At 38.9% G+C, this 7,578-nt stretch overlaps 1 pseudogene; it reads left to right on the top strand.

Annotated features, from left to right (window-relative positions):
• Positions 1 to 1,800: 1,800 nt before the first annotated feature.
• LOC125343901 lies at positions 1,801 to 2,605 on the top strand (annotated as a pseudogene).
• Positions 2,606 to 7,578: the final 4,973 nt, after the last annotated feature.

The raw sequence follows: 7,578 nt of genomic DNA, 5'->3' as shown, positions 1-7,578 counted from the left end.
GGCAATGTAATTTTGCACACAAATTGGATGCTTTTCTTGCATGTAAAGAGGCATTCTTCCTGTGTAAACCAGGATTGTGGGTGAAAATGAAGACTAATTATTATCTTGTTTAAAATAACTACACGAAGTCTAAAAGGTCCAGAAAAAAATACCTTTTAAGTCCTCTACAATAGAAATTCAAAGTAGACTCTTGATTGTACATATTTCACTTAAGCATTTCCAGTTGTGATATTGCTGTTGTAGCTCTCTTATATTTAGAACATTGTTTCAAGTAATATATCTAGTTGGTAATTGTTAAACATTTCTTTTTTTAGGTTGTTTCATGGCTACATTTATATAAATGTCTACTCAATTCTGCCTCTCTACTAAAAATTTCTCTCACATCATTTTGTTTAATCTTTTCGGAGGTTAAAGAGTCTCTTATACTTCCTTATATCACTAGAGAGTTTCAAGGTACCATAAAGGTGTGTGAAAGTCTGCCTTCACACTTTGCAAGACTTCACTGCATGTGAGTCAAAAGTTCCACCTTAGGGTTCTGGGGCAGTCCATTTAAAAAAAACCTCAGTGTTCATTTGTTACTGTACCTTTAACATATTATCCATGAAGTTCTAATGATTCCATCTGCTATGTTATCTTATAGGAGAAGGAAAACCAAAGCATAATTGAACACAAGCTACAAACAAGCATGTACTGCCCTTCTACCATACATCTCATAGCTCAATCAGAATAAATCGTCCCTGGTCGTGGCATTGAATTATTGCAGTGCATTGCAACTTTATTTCTAGGTTTTAATGGTATTGGAAACATCTCTGGAAATTCTTTGTTGGGTAAATCAAAAATTTTAAATATGGATTTATCTGAAAATATAATTAAATATATTAAATCCAGTATTTTATCTCTAGTTCCTCCTTTTAATCCAACACTGCAGTTATTGCATCTTTGGAAAACAGCACTTTGTTCCTACTTCTTCAAGCATTATTCTTTTTTGTGTGCTTTTCTCATTTTAACACTGCATACAGTTTTGAATAGAACTGCAGACACTGGAATTCCTTTCTCTGATGATATATGGAATATTTTACCCCTCTCATAATCACATAACGATGTTTACTGTTCTTTTTTAAAGTACAATTTCCCAGATTAAAGTTTTGTCTTGAATGTATGTTGAATTACCTTTTCAAAACACAGTATGTCTTGAAAAATGTGTGAAAATTTATTTCCTCCACTGGTCCGTTAATGTGAGAATGCACTAATATGTTTCTGCATGCTTGTCTTTGAGGGTCCTTTTTTACATGTTTCAACAACAAAGTCTCCCTAGATAGTGGCACAAAATAAATGGCTATTATATTTACATAGATTTGAAATTTTTTTCCAATCCCCAATAAAAAAGTGGATAAAAGGCACATCCGCCGCGGCTGGGCTGCTAGGCCTGCGCGGTCTTCACAACTGCCTTGGCATGGCGCCAGCGTCGGTCCAGGCTCTTCCCGCGGCAGCGACTACAGTGGTAGCAGGGAGCTTTGGCCAGCGGCGGCGGGCTCCATGGAGAGCGGCGGGCGCCCCGGCAGAGGCAGCGCTTCCATCTCGGCCCTCGCTCGGGCTCTGGTGACCCGCCCTGAGTCCTGCACTGCATCAGAGCGGCCATCGACCCCGGGACTGACACGGCTTCGCTGCCTCTTCCTGCGCCGACGCCTCGCCTACCCCCCTGCCCCGCCGCCTCCCGCATCCTTCCGGAGCCCCTATTCGCTTTCGCCCTGACTCCTCGGCGGGGTGGCGGCGGCCAGGCCCCCAGGGCGTTGGTCGGAGCAGTCGCGGCCCCCGGAACACGCCTCTATGATGAAGTTCATGCCCAACCAGACGCGGACTTACGACCGCGAGGGCTTCAAGAAGCGGGCGGCGTGCCTGTGCTTCCGGAGCGAGCAGGAGGACAAGGTGCTGCTGGTGAGTAGCAGTGGTTACTCAGACCAATGGATTGTCTCAGGTGGAGGGATGGAGCCAGAGGAGGAGCCCGGCGGGAAGTTTATGAGGAGGCTGGAGTCAAAGGAAAATTAGGCAGACTCCTGGGCATATTTGAGCAGAACCAAGACCGAAAGCACAGAACGTATGTTTATGTTCTTACAGTAACTGAGATATTAGAAGATTGGGAAGATTCTGTTAATATAGGAAGGAAGAGAGAGTGGTTCAAAATAGAAGATGTAATCAAAGTTCTCCAGTGTCATAAACCTGTACATGCAGAGTACCTGGAAAAAAACTAAAGCTTGGCTGTTCCCCAACCAATGAAAACTCCGCAGTCCTTTCCCTTCCAGATAATAATGCCTTGCTTGTGACTGCTACACAGACCTCTGGGGTGCCACCTGGCATAAGATAGAGAGAATTTGGAGGCCCTCTCCACCACGTATAATCTCTTGGGGAGAGGATTTTTCACTTTCTTTGGGAAACATCTGAATGACGCAAACTGTCTGAATTTGCCATGCAGGGATTTCAAACAAATGTGCATGTGTTTCAGATGCTTTCAAGTCTTTCAAAACAAAATAGTGTAAAAATATTTTAAGAAGCCAAAGCCATGTGGGACTTTTTTTTTAAAGATGCCTTAACCGTGCCCCACCTGTTATTTTAGTTGCTGTTTTTTTCACAGAAGTTTTTTTTTTTTTCATTGACATCAGTCTGGTTTATTAGTCAGATCAAATTGCTTATAGGTATATTTTCCTCCTAAATTGGTGTCTTACTCATACACACCCAGTCTTAGTATTAAAGAAACATCCCTCCCCAAACTTCAGATGATGTACTTCCTAAATTTTAGGCATGAGCTATTTCTGTATGGTCCAATAAAAAGGATTTGATTTGCTATTTTCAGGAATTCACCACCTCCTCGGCCTGGATGCTCACAGCTAGTATTATTACATCACTACCAACCTAATAGTATAGCTATTTGCCCTGAACTACCATAGTAGTTTAACATGAAATGTAACTATGGAGTTGTTATGTTTAGGGAAATTATATATAAATATTTTTTGGCAAAATGCATGTAGTAAGTATACCCTATCTTGAAAACTTAACTCGTGGAATCCATTTAGCATGCTCAGTTAATTGCCAGTTCTTTATAATTCCTCATTTATGCAGTATGTTTCCCTCAATTTAATTCTTAAAATGAATTTTCAGTCTTCTAGTTTAGTGACACCTTCACACAATTCACATAATTGGGAATCTAATATTCAATGCTAGTCATTGATGACTGCATCAGTGAATAAAATGGCTTTCCAGACTTTCAGCTATTTCAGGCTGAAGATTGAGTCTTCTTTTCTGGGTTGTCACTAAGTACTGTTTGTCACAGAACTTTTGGGGAAGTGGAACAGACCCAAATTAAGAATTACTTCATCTTATACATGTCTTATTCTCCCTTAAATCAGGCATCCCAAGTAAAATACCTACATCCCTGATCTGAATCTCATGTTCTTACCCAATGGGATCAAAAACAAGGAAGAAGGAAAAGGCCTTTGACTAAGATATAGATGAGGGAGAGTGAAAGGTCATTTTTATGTAGGCATTGTTAGCCATTTGTGAATATTGTAACTGGCAAGTATAAAATAGAAAAAGTATAGCTAAACCATTTGCTCTGTAAGTTGTTAACCTTTTAAATATATAATTGCTGCTAAAAATAGTCCTTACACTTAAGGGAAATTGGTACCATTTTGAAAATGAGATCTTGTGCCATAAATGCAGCTGAACTAAATAAATATAAACATTAGTTCACAAACTAGTGCTGTCAATGAAATGAATAAAGTAGAAAACCCTAACCAATAATGTTCCATTCTGAACTATGTAGTGTAATAAACTTGGATCATCCAGGATTTTTGTGTTTTTCTTTGTACAGACCTTACATATTCTGGTTGTTCTTTTTTTTTTTCAAATGAGACTTTTTAAATCTGACAAATGGATACTTTCTATCAATTACCAATGGACTAAGATTTTTCTCTAATCTCTACTTTCTTTAAATTACATACCTAACACAACAGAAACTGGATTGTTTTTGTAAATAAGATTGCTTCCACCTGAAATGCTATTACATCTTAAGGAGGGATTCATCTTGTACATGATATTATTAGAGGTAATAATGCATGAACTTATTTTATAAACCCTTGGGTTGTGTATTGTCATGTAAAATATGTACAGTATTAGTGTCAATCATTTTTTAGCCTATAAATATTGTTGTATAGTTTTCTTTGGTCAGAAACAGTGGGACAAACAGTGCACTTGTCAGGATTTTCTCCAGTACTATTTAGAAAACCATGGCCTTAGTCTGCACAACTCACAAAAATTTCACAACTCTTCTGGAACCCTAAGAAAAGCTCCAAGGAAAATTCTATTAAAAGCTTACATTCTCAGGCTAAACAGATGAATCTGTTCAAAGATAGCAATATCTGTCTTAGTCCTTAAGAGTTAGCAGATGAGGCCAACAGCCACGCTTATTTGTGGGTTGGTTGAGTAAAAATGGGCAGCTAAATTTCCATGTGCTTCATAAATTCAACAGGAAGTCGTTATTGTAAATTGATCTACAAAGTAGAAACTGCCCTTGCATGTTCTTGTTGTTAGAGATGCGATTTCTCAAGCAAGCACATTCCATCCAGTTTCCTGTTGTACCATTCATTGTATATGGCAGCAAAACTGAAGGGGAGAAATGATTGTTGTACACATTCTGAATTACTTTGCATGGCCTCATTTTGAGATGGTCTCATTCTGACTGGTGTAAGAATCTTGACTTTTCCACATTTGAAACATCAAATAAAAATTGGAATGTGAAAAAAAAGTGGATAAAAGCTGGGTACTGGTAGCTCACACCTGGAAACCTGGAGCCTGAGATTTGAGGATCATGATTCAAAGCCAACCCAGGCATTAAAGTCCATGAGATGCTTATCTCTAAGAAACTACTCAGAAAAAGCCAAAAGTGGTGCAGCTCCCAGGCCCAAGTTTAAGCCCCAGGACTAGCCAAAGGAAAAAAATGGATAAAAAGGAACCAGCTATTCAGATGGCAGAGAAAGGAGAATCAAAATATGAGCTAGCTTGGGCAAAGTTTAGCAAGGCTCTATCTCAAAAATCAGGAATTTTAACACTCACCTATTTCCCCAGCTACCCAGAAAGGAGATATAGGAGGATCATAGTTTCAAGCCAACCTGGGGAAAGTCAGCTTAAGACCCTCTCTTAAAACAAAAGGAATTATGAAAAGTCTGAAATAGCAGAGTATTTACCTAGCAATCATAATATGCTGCATTCACTCTCCAATAACATGAAAACAACAAAAAATGTAGTTTATGCTGGTTATTTCGGAAATGGAGTCTAATGAACAACTCTTTCTGTGCTGGTTTTTCACTTCTGTCCTATAGATCTCAGCCTCCTTGAGTAGTTAGGATAAATAACATGAGGCACTAGTACCTGACTTACAGTTGTTTTTAAGTAGCAGAGATCTGACAAATGATCCTCTCAGACATGGTATATCAGCTGAAAACTTTTTTGCTATGTGTATTGTCAAGGGATGTAAGTCAGTATTCTGGCCAATTCATACTATATGACCAGTCTGTCACATGGTCACATGTCACATGTCAGTCCTTAAACCATGCAAGTATCACCTGCAATTATTTGGTTGCCTTGTTACATAACCATAGACTTGCCTGATGAAGAGACTATAAGTTCAAATGGATTCCAACAGCACACTAGTTATAGTCACAGCAATGTGTGTGTGTGTGTGTGTGTGTGTAAACCCATACACACATATATATTTAAGTTTAGAAATGTCATGATTATTTTACTTTGCACAGCTAATGCACCTTAGTAAAAATAATTCACTGCACTATGCCAGTCCTCTTGCCTCCCTAGACCCATAGTTTAACTTTGAATCAGAAGTGGTTTAGTGATAAACTTCACTTATGGATCTCAGACCATGTATTAAGGCATAAAGCAATTTTACAGTCCACAGCTGAACTCTTCAGATCCAACAGCAAAAGGAACTGTGTTCATCTGGAAGTTAGGAGATGGATGAGGAATCCTATGTTATCCTCCAGCCTGACATAGAGGTAAGTGAGAGACTGCTCAGTGGCAGTTACTATGCTATTCATTGCATATGAGGAATTGCATGATGTTCTTTGGGGCCCCAGTCAGGCTGTAGTTCTTTGTCCACAAAGACCTTTTTGGATCCAAGGGCAACATGTAATGGAGATACTTCCCTATGAGATCTGGTCCAACACTATATAAAGGTGCCTACAAACTTGCATTTGGTGTTGCGTTCTAAATTGTGGAAATACTCATTGAGGTTAGTACAGAAGATGAGGTAATGAATTCATACAGATCAGGAAATATCAGGAATGATAGAAGTAAATGGTCCAATGGCACTTAGTCCTTGTGTGCAGTGGGGGAGGGGGAGGTCAGCCACTAAAAAACGGGCATGTTTAAAAAAATGAATTTGATCCTTAAAAAAAACTAACAGTCCATGGAAGTGGCTCTGTGGCTCACGTAGTAGAGCACTAACCTTGAGCAACAAGAGCTCAAGGACAGTGCCCAAGCCCTGACTGAGTTCAAGCCCCACAGCTGACAAAACAAAAAATCTACCAAAAACAATAACAATTTATCAAAATAAATAATAGGAAACACACTGGGAGGTCAAGTGGAGGGGGGTATAGATGATTGAAGAGAGGAATGGAAGAGAATGCAGTCATAATATTCAATGCATATTCTAGGAAAAATAGGAAAGTTAAGTGGAGGTGGTGGGTTGGGAGGGATGGGAGAGAATGTTGAAAGGGATGATATTGATCAAGATAGATTGTACTTATGAACTGATTTGATTTGCTGAATCTAACCCTTTTGTATGCTTACTTAATTAAAATATAATTTTAAAAAGGAATTTGAAGTGTAAAGAACACAGGAAAGGGTTTCAGTAAAAAACAAGCAAAGCCAGGTTCCTGGGGCTCACTCCAGTAATACTCAGGAAGCTGAGATCTGAGGATCACGGTTCAAAGCCAGCCTGGGCAGGAAAGTCAGTGAAACTCTCATCTCCCATAAACTACTTAGAAAAAGCTGGAAGTGGAGCTGTGGCTCAAGTGATAGAGCACTAGCTTTGAGCACAAAGAGGCTCAGTGCTAGGGCCCCTGAGTCTAAGCCCTAGGACTAGCAAAAAAATCCCAAAACAAAAAAACAAGCAAGATAAAGTGAGTGGAATGGCCTAGAAGCAATAATCAAACATGGAGGAGAACTCATCAAACTGAAAATGGTGAGTTGGACTTTAGGATCCACTGGTAAATGGGTTCACATATTAGGAGCTGTTAACGTAAGCCCAAGAAGCATTTATGTATTTATACCTGTCATTTAAAAGCTTAAATCACTTAATGGGAAGTGTTATAATAATTCAATATGAATTTGATGACAGAATTGCCAAATATGTACTATATCATATACATTATATGTATTATTATATAACATACACATTATGTATAATATATTCAAACCTTTAATGTACAGAAATCCAGTGAGTTTGCCAGTGCAGTCCCTAACTGAAAGTAGATCAGAATCAGTAATAGTGCCATGATTTATCGTAAACAC

Source organism: Perognathus longimembris, chromosome 28, assembly GCF_023159225.1.
Source record: "Perognathus longimembris pacificus isolate PPM17 chromosome 28, ASM2315922v1, whole genome shotgun sequence".
Lineage (NCBI taxonomy): Eukaryota > Metazoa > Chordata > Mammalia > Rodentia > Heteromyidae > Perognathus > Perognathus longimembris.
Note: the sequence above shows the minus strand (reverse complement) of the source record. Positions and strands in the feature narration are given on the sequence as shown.